The 13,184-nt window shown below is 35.4% G+C and overlaps 1 long non-coding RNA gene across 1 annotated transcript; it reads left to right on the forward strand.

The window, feature by feature from the left end:
- The first annotated feature begins 447 nt into the window (after nucleotides 1-447).
- LOC149962883 (uncharacterized) lies at nucleotides 448-4,964 on the forward strand. Its single transcript, XR_016480170.1, has 3 exons — nucleotides 448-604; nucleotides 764-895; nucleotides 4,751-4,964. It is a non-coding gene; the product is annotated as an uncharacterized LOC149962883 (long non-coding RNA).
- The last annotated feature ends 8,220 nt before the right edge of the window (nucleotides 4,965-13,184 follow it).

The raw sequence follows: 13,184 nt of genomic DNA on the forward strand, positions 1-13,184 counted from the left end.
AATATTTAGACCAAAAAAATAATGATTGTTAAAAATTTAATTATAATAATACTAAAAGATATACCAATAAATTAACTTTTAATCGAGGGTATTTAATTATTATGTGTATTGATTCACAGCTTTTCATAAAAACAAATGACAGGCTCAGCTCGCTCTAGAAATCGCGTAGAGGTAATTTGAAGAATGGTAGATGTAGATTGTTGTGCTCCTGCACGTTTTCTAATGCGGCCTTTATCTGTGTATTTACGGAAATGTTTATAAATGTCAAACATAAATATCGTCTGAAAGATTACCAAAAATACCAAACTAAGTGCTATCCACGCGTGTAGAAAAATATAATGCAATTTTTATTGAATGGGTTGTAATTTAGAATAACCATTTATTAGAAATGCTCAAGTGACGTGTACCAGCGCAAGCTCTTAAAATGAAAGGCGCGATAAATATTTAAACACAATCTACGATCTATTGGTTTTTGAAAACTAAAAATTGGCATTTGCTAATTCTGCCATTAATCGACGCTCTGGGCACCGTACACTCTTGGCTCCTTATCACGGTCAGGTTTCGCACTCGTTTTCATTAATCAAAATACTTTGGATAACCTTTGGTAAGCTGCCTTACGTTTTTCAATAAATTTTACAAAGTCACGGTTCATAAGATCCAATTAGAAACGAAGTACGAATACCGTTTATTGGGAAAATAGAATTTTCTGGCTTGGGGCTAAAATGGTTTTCATATAAATGCAACTAAACTAATTCCATTGAAGGTTCGGAAGAAATCATCTTAAGAGCAGCGATGAAAATGGGCCTGGTGTATTTCGCGATGGCCGTGGCTCTGATGATGGCCAGCGAATGCACTCGCTTGGCGCAAGCGAGGCGCTTTCTCAAACCCAACGATGGTAAGTTTGTTAAGAGTTAATATATAAATGTTGAAGACCGATGAATTGGGAACTGCAGAAAGTCTCGAGTTGTTAAAGCTTAATATGCTAAATTAATTAAAGGACTGGGTGATGGAAATGTTGTACTTAATGTTAGGGTGATCGTTCTTAATATAGAGTTGTGGTATTGTTTATAATATAGAGGGTAATTTTGATATAAAGAGTAGATAAGATATTGTACTTTATTAAGAGGGTAGTTGACGTGTTGAGATAATGTTTTTTTATATATATGTATATGGTAGATGATATACAGGGTGTCTTCATTTGATCCGGCCAGGCATTTTTCTCAAAAACTAAACCTTCTAGAAATGTGAAATTTTCAGTATGTACTCTCTCGTTGGAGATCGTTGTTATTTGTGAATTTCAGAAAAATTGTGAAAATTTTCGAGGTTTTAGAATTTGTAGTTTATGAACGCTAGGTGGTAGACGAAAAGTTTCAATAAGTAAGTTGTAGAGCATACTCGAAAACCTTTAATGGAGTTGGTATGGTCAAAATCGTACATTTTGTCACTGAAATAATAGGTCATGAAAAATAACAAGTTGGTACTAACCAAATGTTTTTTACGCCTCATGTTATTGTAATGATTGACCGTGAAAAATGAACATGAGCCAAATCATTGCTTTACCTTTACAAATTAAGTGTTAGAGGAAGTGCAATTTTATAAGGAATTACAGTAGGACCCCGCACACGTTGTCTGGGGACAAAATTTTGTGTTTTTTAATAAAATGTGGGTCCGTTTTAGTATTTAAAGTGCCACCGCTTTGTTTGAAAAACATTATCTCTACGTAATCCGGTAAAAATGTATGAATCGTTATACTCGTGAACAGTGGTCCAGGATGGTTGAGTTAAACTGCGGTGATGGTCGTCGAAACGCACGTTTAACAAGTCGGTTGTTTCAAATGTTAAATCCTGACAGTCAACCAAGTCACCACACTATTCTCCGAGCTGTTGCTGACTTCGAAGGCGATGGCAATGTGAATCCCAGATTCTGCGAACCTGGACGTCATAACACTAATATGGAAGACACAGTCATCGCCTACTTTGTCGCTTTCCCTCGTGCAAGTATAAGAATGGCATGCTCCGATTTGGACTTGTCAAAATATTATGCCTGGAGTGTCCTAAGCCACCATAAATTTCACCCATTTTGAGCCACGCTCCACCAAGCACTTCACGATGGTATTCGGCGCCTAAGGTTGGATTTCAGTAACTGGTTCAGTACCATGGCGGATGCCAACGAAGATTTCCTCCGTTTGATCCTGGCGTCCGACGAGTGTTCCTTTGGAAGGGACGGCCCATTTAACTGCCCCAATAACCATATGTGGAGCGATGTTAATCCGCACTGGCGATTTCCACATCACAATCAAGTACAATTCTGTTTAAACGTCTGGGTAGGTCTACTAGGAGATCGCGTCGTTGGGCAATTTTTTCTTCCGAATCGGCTTAATGTGGTGAGCTTCTTGGCTTTTCTACGAAATGAAGTAGCAGAAGCATTAGAAGATGTCCCTTTAGTCGATCTGCCACACCTTTGGTTCTTGCATGACGGTGCACCTCCTCACCAGGAACGACATGTGGTGCAATACCTCAACACCGAATTCCCTGGGCGTTGGATTGGGAAGAATGGTCCGGCGCGAAGTCCTCCTAGTTCCCCAGATTTGACACCACTGGACTTTCACCTGTAGGGATTCATCAAGGAGGAACTATACAAGATGCCAGTCACTAGCGAAGATGACTTGCGCCAGAAAATTATTGCAAGTGTTCCAACTCGTTACTCCAGATATGGTCCGTGATTTGTTCCAGAATATGCTTCAACGCGGACATTGGCATTATTGAACCGTATTTGTAAAACACTTTCTGTAATTCCTTATAAAATTACACTTCTTCTAACACTTAATTTGTAAAGGTAAAACAATGATTTGGCTCATGTTCATTTTTCACGGTCCATCATTACAATAACATGAGGCGTAAAAAACATTTGGTTAGTACCAACTTGTTATTTTTCATGACCTATTATTTCAGTGACAAAATGTACGATTTTGACCATACCAACTCCATTAAAGGTTTTCGAGTATGATCTACAACTTACTTATTGAAACTTTTCGTCTACCACCTAGCGTTCATAAACTACAAATTCTAAAACCGTGAAAAATTTCACAATGTTTTAAAATTCACAAATAACAACGATCTCCAACAAGAGAGTACATACTGAAAATTTCACATTTCTAGAAGTAATAGTTTTTGAGAAAAATGCCTGGGCCGATCACGCGAAGACACGCTGTATTGTACTTAATATAGAGGGTAGTTGTGATATTGGAGTTAATATAGAGTAGGGTGGAGTGAAAAAAATGATTTTAAAATTTCTATAAGCTAGTATATTGGAATATTGAAAAATGTCCATAGTAACAATCCTGGCAAAATATATTAGATTCTGACAACTCCTTGATCGCCCTTCACCTAATTTGATTTTAATGCGCTAATAGCAAAATTCCATTAAGAGTAAAAAATACTAAACATTCGTTGTCAACTTTAACAATCATATTTACAATCAACATCATGAATTTTTGAATATTTAATAGTTAATACACGAACAAACCGATCGTAAGCCTTTTAAATATAGTTTTTTTGGCATATTAGAGAAAAAACACGTCATTCAGTACCAATTCCGTCATACCTCGACAATGGTTCGTCCTATGGACATGTCGGTGGTCGCATTCGACTCAGCGTGATATTTACAATCGGGAACAACACCAAACACGTTCCAATTCATTGAACACAAATTTCGGGGGCAACTGCCCCCTTTTGCCCCCTTGCCCCTCAAAAGCTATGTTGTTCACTCCGCATCGCTGCGGACTCATCGGATCCTCAAAGAAGACACAAAAATAAATTTTTTAGGCCACATTCCAAGCTGGGAAGCATTTGGACGCTGGAGACAAGAGCCCTTTTTGGGCTCTCTAGCTATATCAAACAAAAAGTTGAGAAGGGAGGTCAAAAAATTGTTTAATTTAAAAAAAAAATTATACCGTGTTCCATTGATGAATGGGCATACTTTGACATATCTAGCTTATTAAAATTCAAAAATAATTTTTTTTTGCCATTTTCACTCCAACCTAATATAGAGGGTAGTTATGATAAACTATACTCAAATTACACTGCGGTTGAGTTAATCATTTGATTTCCCAACATACATCTTAACAAATAAAATAAATGTAGCTCGTTATACGACCAATCTAATTCGAACAACGGTATTTCTAAAACTATGACATAACAATTAGCGAAACTGATAATTTTTACTAAAAATTGCAACAATTTTCTAATTTAGAACGTGCCAAATAAAATTGTTAATGAGATAAAAAAAAGCTAATTATTGGTTCAAAGAACGAAAATTTAAAGCCCCATTTATTTGAGCGCTGATATTATTTCATCCAAAATAAACGGTGGTTTAGTTAATACGTAATTGTCAAAAGAGCAAACTCGTCAGACTCCACTTTCTTCGTTAACATAATTTCTGCCAGGCTAGTGTGATGGCGATGAACGAAAACCCGTTTTGTTCTCAAATTCGAAAATAATTAACTTCACAAAACGAAAGGGTTATTTTAATGGCCCATATTTGATTATCAGATTTAATCATTTAGTTTCCAGAGGTAAACATTTTTACCACTTACGTTAAATGAGCCGTTATCGGTGATTTTTCGTTTACCTTTACCTGACATTTAAATAAAATAGTAACTGCTCATAGAGAGTTCATAATACCTGGTCACTTAAATATTTAAATGGGCATTGGTAAACAAACTGTGAAATTTTCATTCTTTTATTTTCAGTATGCATATTCCACCCGAAAAAGGGCGATAAACTGTGCTCAATGAATTATTACTGTGACTGTAGTGGTACAAGTGACAAGTGCACGTGTAAGAAGTCTAAAATTATCAATGAACCAGGGCTGAGACACTAGACTTTCATTTTCATGCTGTTCCCCATATGATAATATAACATCAATGATGTAACCGCTTAATAAAATGATTTAATGAAAGCGAATTATTTTCTTTTATGTTTATTTCGTACCTTTATCTTTAAAAATGAAGTGGCAACAGTAAGCTGAAAATTATCTTAGCTTAATCCAAAATCTCAATTATGGCAATTGAAGTTCTACAGCTGAAACAGGCTAGCGTGGCGTAGTGTAAAATACGTTGCAATGTACTCGTGTTTCTGCCGTGTCTTATTTTGCTCTGACATCGCATTTTCTCAAAAACTGTATTCGGTAGAGTTTTGAAATATAAAGGGTATAATTTTGACTAGGGCTCGGCGATCGGATACCGGTTATCCACGAGTAAATGCACTCCATTGTGGAGTGAATTTTTATTTAATACCTTATTTTAGTTGAGATTTATTTACCATGAAAGTTTAGTCGGTAAAGAAAATTTCCTTTTTTATTTGCCATTATTGTTGTGTTGGAATTAAACAAATTGGAGAACTTTTGCTGTTTAATTATCGGGGTAAACGAACCTCCTTCCTGACAAACCATAGTCAAATAATTCCATCGCCTGGTGTTATTGAAATATAAAAAGCGAGTTTCAATAACCGCACAGCCATCTATCGACTTTAAATATTACTATTAGGATGTTACCTTTCACAACAAACGGGAACCTAATTTTACGTCATATGTCATAGAGGTTACGTTAAGGCGTGAAGTTAAAGTACCATCCTGCCATCTTGGTCTTCTTTTTCGCTTAACATTATTACAACTCACTATTACTAATATTTTTATGTAATAAAAGGTTCAAATAGATTATAATAGAGATAAAAAAATACATTGCATATTTTACGATTATTATTTCCAAATCAAATTGTAACGAAATTATTTATATAGCCAATAATCTGTTCAATAAACATAACGGTAAACATAAAGATAAACAAGTTTGCAAGCATGCCAAAATATACCTCTCCTCGAAAGTATTTGCCCTTGGGTGTATTAACTACTGGACACGGTCCTCAATGATATTTCGCCATCAAAAAGTCCTCCTTAAAAATGTTATTCCGGTGCTATCCCAACCAGTACAATATTTTTTATTTTGATTATAAATATTACAAATGCTATTGCATTATACAAATTTACAATATCAATAGAACAAAAAACCCAACTTTAGACCCAAAACGTTATTAAATTACCAAAGCAACAAAATGAGAAATAGAAAATACAAAATTTAAAATTATTAGAAAGCTCACGAAACGTATAATATACGTGCATGAAACTATTTTATAATACAATAGGTTGGTTTTTCTCTATAGGTCTTAAACAATCAAATTTATGTGAAAACAATTAAAGCTAAAGCGAAAACCAAAACAAAGTCAAAACACTAATAAAAACCCAACGAAGCCGATAAAAAGCCATGCAATTAAAATATCGTAGACAGGAATTATCCCCCACATTATTAACAAACAAGAAAAATAACCAATAGAAAAATAAATAATAATAACCCAACTAAGTAAAAAGTTAATTAAAATACTTAGGAATCAAGAAAAAGTCAATCTAAATACCCACAGTAATAAACATTGTATTAACAGAAATAGGCAATAATTAATATATAATAATAACCCAATCAAACAACAAGGTAATTCAAATACTTAAAAATCCAGAAAATGTCAATCCATATACCCACGATAATGAAAATTGTATTAGAAAAAATCAAAAACACCTTACTGTTAACAAATCCCGGCTTATAACGCACACAAAAAAAAACCTAATCTGAATAGTAAAGGCTAAACAACAGCGCATATCTCAAAATATAAGACCAACGTAACCACATTAATGAAAATGTATCACACATTTGAATCCGATAAATAAATTAACACGTAAAATAAATTACGAAGTTTCGAGTAAAGTAAGCAAAACGAAAAACGCGCGTAGTATACCACTTGAAATTGTATTCATTACTGACGCTTAACGGTTCGAAAGTACCGATCGACAAAAACTAACTAAGTGGACCACCCACGGGTTCTACCCTTTAACCCTGTTATCTCTGCTAACTGCGCTAAAACAAGATTAGACCTTTAATATTTCAAACGTAAAAAAATGAACCGTAGCATGTATCGGTGGTTCTGTGGTAGAACACTCGCATGTCATGCCGGAGGGCTCGGGTTCGAAACCCCCGCGATGCGATCGCAAAATGATACTATGACGTATACCGTGAACATTTGGTGGAAACCCTGCCATTTGGACGTAGAGACGTTTACTGTAACCCTCAGCACTTGCTCCATCCCAAACGTCGAAGATTATGCACGTACAATCACAATTCGCAAAAGAAAATTATAATACACCCATTGACAAAAAGAGGGTGCTTTTGGAAAAACCTTTTCCCTAATTCCCAGAAACTGCGAATGCTGTTAACGCAGCGATTTCAAGAAACTGCGTACGCAGCGATTACACTTCGCTCCGAAAATGCGAACGCGTTCGCAGCCCATACAGACAGACCAACAGACAGACAGACAGACACGGTGGTTGTATAACCCCTCCTCTGGTACAAAGTCCCCTCGGAGAGGTAAAAACCACATTATATATTTAACGATAATTTTTTTGAAATCAAATTATAATGGAATTATTTATAAAAACTATTATCTGTTCTCTAAACAAAACGGTAAATATTGGGATAAAAAACCACATAATATCTTTATCGAATATTTTTTTCAATAAAATTTTTATGAAATTATATGTTAAAACAATTATGTTTTCTCTAAACGAAACGGTTAAATTTAAGGTAAGAAACCGCAGAATATCTTAAGCAATTATTTTTTTCTAATCAAATGGCAATGATGTTATTGATAAAAAAAATAATCATTCCCTAAGCAGGACGGTGAAAATGCGCTTAAAACTAAGATATTTTTCGGTTAACCACAAATAACCGCGTATATAAGAGATAACGGTTGGATAATGCCGAGCCCTAAGTTTGACGTAAGAAACATTCTAATTTATTATTTTCAGAAAAATTTAAAGAGATTTTAATGTATTTTAATTTAAGCTGTTCAGGCTGTGTTTATCCATAATTGAATCTTGAAGTACATTTTATTTAGTATTTTAAATACATATTCGATCATTCAACTGACTTAGGATTTTAACTTGCAGGTAAACATTATAGGATTTAACTTTAAATTTGCATCCATATTTTCCCTTTATTTCAGTCAATTTAAAAACTTATTAAGGACTTAATAGTAATCAAAATGTGACGTATTTATTATTACTTTTTATTATTAATTAATGAATTATTATTTATAATAGACAATTTTTATTCTAAATCTAGTTATCTCGAGGCAAAGTCCTTCTGGCCAATTAGTCTGACCTTCTTATTTCTAAAGATTTGGGAGAAACTGGAGGACAGTTTTATAAGAGGGATTGTTTTTCTTCAAGCCTCTTTCCACGGCTCAGTGTGCCTTTCAAAAAGGCAAATCATCGGAGACAGCCCTTAAAGTACTTAGCTTTGACATTGAGGTGTTTTGTGCAGTCATAATGAAGGCTGCTAATCACTTTAATATTAATGACAATCTGTGTCTCTGGATCAAAGCTATGCTGACGATTGTTAGAGTTGTATCCACCCTGTTAGGTGAGTCACTCATGGTTACCACCAGCCCCAACTGCGGACAGGGTGGTAGACTTTCACCCCTGCTGTGGTCAGAGATGGGCAAAAAATCATTTGGCGAATAACGAATAAATTACTAAATAACAAAATATCTGATCATATTTATTCGTCGATTGACAGGGCTAAATATTTTAGGTATAGTTATTTGGCAATTAAACAAATATTTTGCCGTGGTCTTATTTGATAAATAATTTAAAACATAATATTTTCGATTATTATCTGGAAAATAATATTTTACGAATATTTCATGAACATTCATTTGTTAAATTGTTTTTTTACAAAATATTTTCAGTCATTTATTTCGCGAAATAAAAAATGGAAATATTTTATTTAATTTAAATAACGAATAAGGATTTTAGTTAATCGAGTAAACGCAAGGTTAAAAAAAATGCTTATCGCACTATAAGGAGTAAACTGTTGCGGGATATTTGACTTCCTGATAATGGCAACTTTTAACGCTAATGCCACCGACAAAGCACCTCCAGTTAGAAGCTTTGGAGGCAGTGGCGTAATGAAAAATTTCGAGCCCCCCGCAGGATATCAAAAGGCCCCTTTATAAAAAAAATGTATTTGTTATAAAGTATTAGTAGTGTCGTAGTAAATGGAATGCAATATATAATATATCTATTTAAATTAAAAACCGCGAATTTCATTTATTAAAATTTGAAAATTAAAATATTATATTCAAAAGCTACCTTTAGATATTTTTTTACGATTTCTACCGTAGGATATTGAGTGAGATTGAATTTCAGTATTAGTTAAAGCCTGTCTTTTGTTCGTCCCGTAACCCATTTTTCTCAATTTTAACAAGTTTTTCTTGTAAAAATACTTAAAACGAAAGGGCCCCCTAGTTTGTGAAAATGAAACCCGCCCCCCCCCCGCGTTCGCGGGGTCTGCAGGTCCTTAGTTACGCCACTGTTTTAACGATGCTACGGAAATTATGGGGCCGGTGGTATTAGATTAATGTTTTTATTAATTTACTGCCCTTCCGTACTTTTTGCCTTGGGTAAATGATACCCCTAGCTACCCTGGCACCCGGGGCGGTCAGTCCTCCCCCTTATTCCGCCACTGCTACAAGCCTTTTCTCGTGATCTACGAATTTCAATCTTGGAATGTCATATTATCGCGTGAAAACCAAATTCACGTATCTTCGTAAGGTTTGTGTATATAGTAAAGGCAAATGATGCTTTCAAGTAAAAATTAGTAGCATTAATTAAATAATTAATTAATAGCTACAGTGGCGTAGCTATAGGGCCGGCGCTAGAACAGGCGAGCGAGGCGAGCGTTTAGGGCCTCGCACGTAGCGACACGTTTTGTGGTCCCCACACCTAAGGGAACTTTTAGGGGTCCCCTTACTTAGCGGCACTTATTGAGGTCCGGCACTTTTTGGGGTTCCCGTACTTTGCGGCACTTATTCGGGCCTCTCATTTATTCCTTCGCAAAACATGTGTGTTGTGAGAAGGGGCCTCGCTCACATGTCGCTGCCTCCCCTCCGACCGGTCTGCTGTACCTTCGCTGTGCCATTAAATAGTGACCACCATTGCTGGGTAATATTGATACTCTTTGTTAAAATAAAAATGGTGTCGACAATTGTATTTCGTCTCTGACACCAGAATTAACTTTAAGTCTTTGGAATTTGTATTGCATTTTCTTACAAATTGGCCATATATTCAGTTATTTTCCTTGAGTCTAGCCCTGTCAAATAAAAATAATTCGTTATCTACAAAATAAAAAATAAACGGAAGCTATTTTTGACGATCTATTTGTTAACTACGCCAACCCGAAATATCTGATGACAAAATATTTCAGTCTTCTTTATTTGCAAAATACATTTATTTCAAATGATTTAATAAAACAGATATTTTGACCTTTTTATTTATAAACTTATTTTATTAAAAAATATTTTCCTACATTTATTTAAAATATTTTTCTCTAAATAAATTAATTGTAACGTTATTTATAAATAACAACTGACAAGAAAAAATTTATTCGTTATTCGCCAAATGATTTTTTGCCCATCTCTGGCTGTGGTGCCTGAAGGTGAATGAACTATTGAGGAGGTTAGACAGGGATGGAGGCCGCGGCATCGGTTTCTCCAACGATTTCACCATAATTGTTACCGATAAGTTTCCAAACACTATTATTGGAGTTCCGGTGCAGAAAATTCGACCTTAATGTGAATCTTAAAAAAACGGTTCCGGTTCCTTTTATTCGCAAGAGGACACAGAATTATTTTATTGATACTTCCCTATTTGGGACTATCTTGAGTAAAAGCGCTGGGGTGAAATACCTCAAGGTATTATTCTGGACAACAAACTAACGTGGTAATCTCATATTGACGTACTGGCTGTACATTATGATCGTTACACCATGGCTGTGTTATTCGGCTGTAGTCTGGTGGTAAAGAGTCAAAATCAAGAGTGCGCATTATTACTGGAGCTATGAGAACATCCCAAGCGTTTCTCAAGAAACTGTCCTGCAAATTATTCCTGTTCACCTTTTTAAAGAGGAAGCTGCTTTTATGGGAGCCTACACTAGGCTAATAATTGGGAAAATAGCCACATCAAGCGTTACCTCAAATTCTTGAGTCAATGGTTTTTGATATAATGGATATTAAATTACGTTGAAGTAAATATTTCAATATTTACTTCCCAAGCCACATGAAGTGGTCTAACTGTTAGACCCTCAGTGCCAGAGGAGAGGTCGTCTGATTCAGTGATGGGTCTAAGACGCATTGTGGTTTTAATATGAGTGTGTATAGTTTTACTAGCAAATACCACTTTGATAAGAGTCTTGGTTTTTACGCCCGTATTTTCCAGGCAGAGATTTCTATAGTCTGTTTCTGTGATGACTTTGGTCTCAAAAAGAAAGTTTCGTGACAAGGTTATCCAAGTCTATTCGAATAGTCAAGCTGCCCTTAAGGCTCTAAATCAGTTTATCATCTCCTCAAACTGGTCTATAGCTGCTTGAACCTCTTTTTGGAGGTAGGCACATTGAACTAGGCTCAACTTTCTTGGATTCCTGGCAACAGGGTTTTTACGGAAATGGATCAATGATGATCTAATCTGCCGGGCCTGTCAGGCTGAGGAGGAAACTACCTCTCACATACTTAGTATAGGTGAATATTACGCGGCTCAAAGGATTGATCATGCATCATCTGGAAACTTCTGATTTCTTGAACATGCCGGCTAAACGGATTCTCAGTTTTGGGTCGGAGATTGGATAAGGTCTGGGGTTGCACAATGGACCTATTTTGGCCCATATCCCCTTTAAATAATAATAACACGAAAAATTAAGTTAAGCACGGTACTGTTGTATTGCAAATAGGGCGAAACCGGTCTATCGTTGGAAGTTCGCTTTAATTTTTTCTTCGTATTTCACTCGAAGAATTATTAGGTCCAAGTTTCGTGTCTTTTATTTATTATCGGAGGCATATTGCTCCGAGTAACTCGAAGGTTTTACATTTCTTTTCGTTAGTTTTGGTTAAGCTTTTTTGCCCCACTTTTCATTAGAGACTTTTCTACTTTTAATTTGAAACTATAGCTTTAAACGTTTTCGATCGCCCTGGAATGGCGTGATAAGAACGTAACGGATTAATTTCAAGAATTCCAAGTCAAAATATTATAATCATCTTGCATGAATGGCTCTCTATATTATTATATTTAACGGCTATTTTTAAGTAACTGGTTGTTCATTTCCTGAATTGAATTCAAAGACTGAAATTGGGGATTACATTTAGAAAGTCGGTGTTAGTAATAGCGAAATTTGGCTTAACCCACGCACAACCGCTCTATCTTACAAAATGATGGCTTCGAGAAGATTTTGTTACTTTCATGAGACCTCGCTTAAAGAAACTGAAACTTAATTAACGGGTGAAGCACTGATTAAAATGGTTTGGAAAATGTTACAGTACCTTTCATTTAACCAAAACAAATTGTTGGTATTGGCACCGATGGATATTCCGTGAGGAGATTAAGAAAATTACGAGTCTACCTGCGTAATTGTGGGAAAAATTGAAAGTGGTTAGAAGTGCAATGCAATGCCCACGCGCTTAATAGTTCCCTATATAGTGAACTCTTTGAAAGTAACTAAGATTAGAAATGTTATTGAAACCGTAAAATACGTTGTTCTTCGATAACGTTTCAGAGAAAACGAACCTTTTTTTTTAAATCAGTTTTAGGTCGTTGGCTGGTTTGACCGTGAAGACCCGTTAGATTGCAAAAATGGTGCTACGTATAATTCAGCTGTTAAGTATTCTTCTACTCATCGCTAATGCTCTCTCATTTATGTCGTCGTAGGATGAACGAAAAACAGATGAAAAAGCTTCCACTCTTTATTTCGTCTATGTGTAATAACCAATTTGCAGTGGCCTTATTTAGTTTAATTGTTGTTCTTGAGCACAATTTAATTTCGAGAAGATCTATCGAAAGCCCATGCTTAGACTTTAAAAAAATAATTTTGGCCGTTGAAGATACAAAATCGCTTCTGCGGCTAAAACAAGTAATTTTGACACCGCATTTGCTCGAGCGTATTCTGTAGCATCAGATCTGACTGGCGAATACTTTCGAGTTTGAAATAAATCTATCAGGAATAATGAATGAACAAATCCATCGAGTAATTTGAACCC

Source organism: Leiobunum rupestre, chromosome 1 (genome assembly GCF_980474605.1).
Source record: "Leiobunum rupestre chromosome 1, qqLeiRupe1.1.hap1, whole genome shotgun sequence".
NCBI lineage: Eukaryota > Metazoa > Arthropoda > Arachnida > Opiliones > Sclerosomatidae > Leiobunum > Leiobunum rupestre.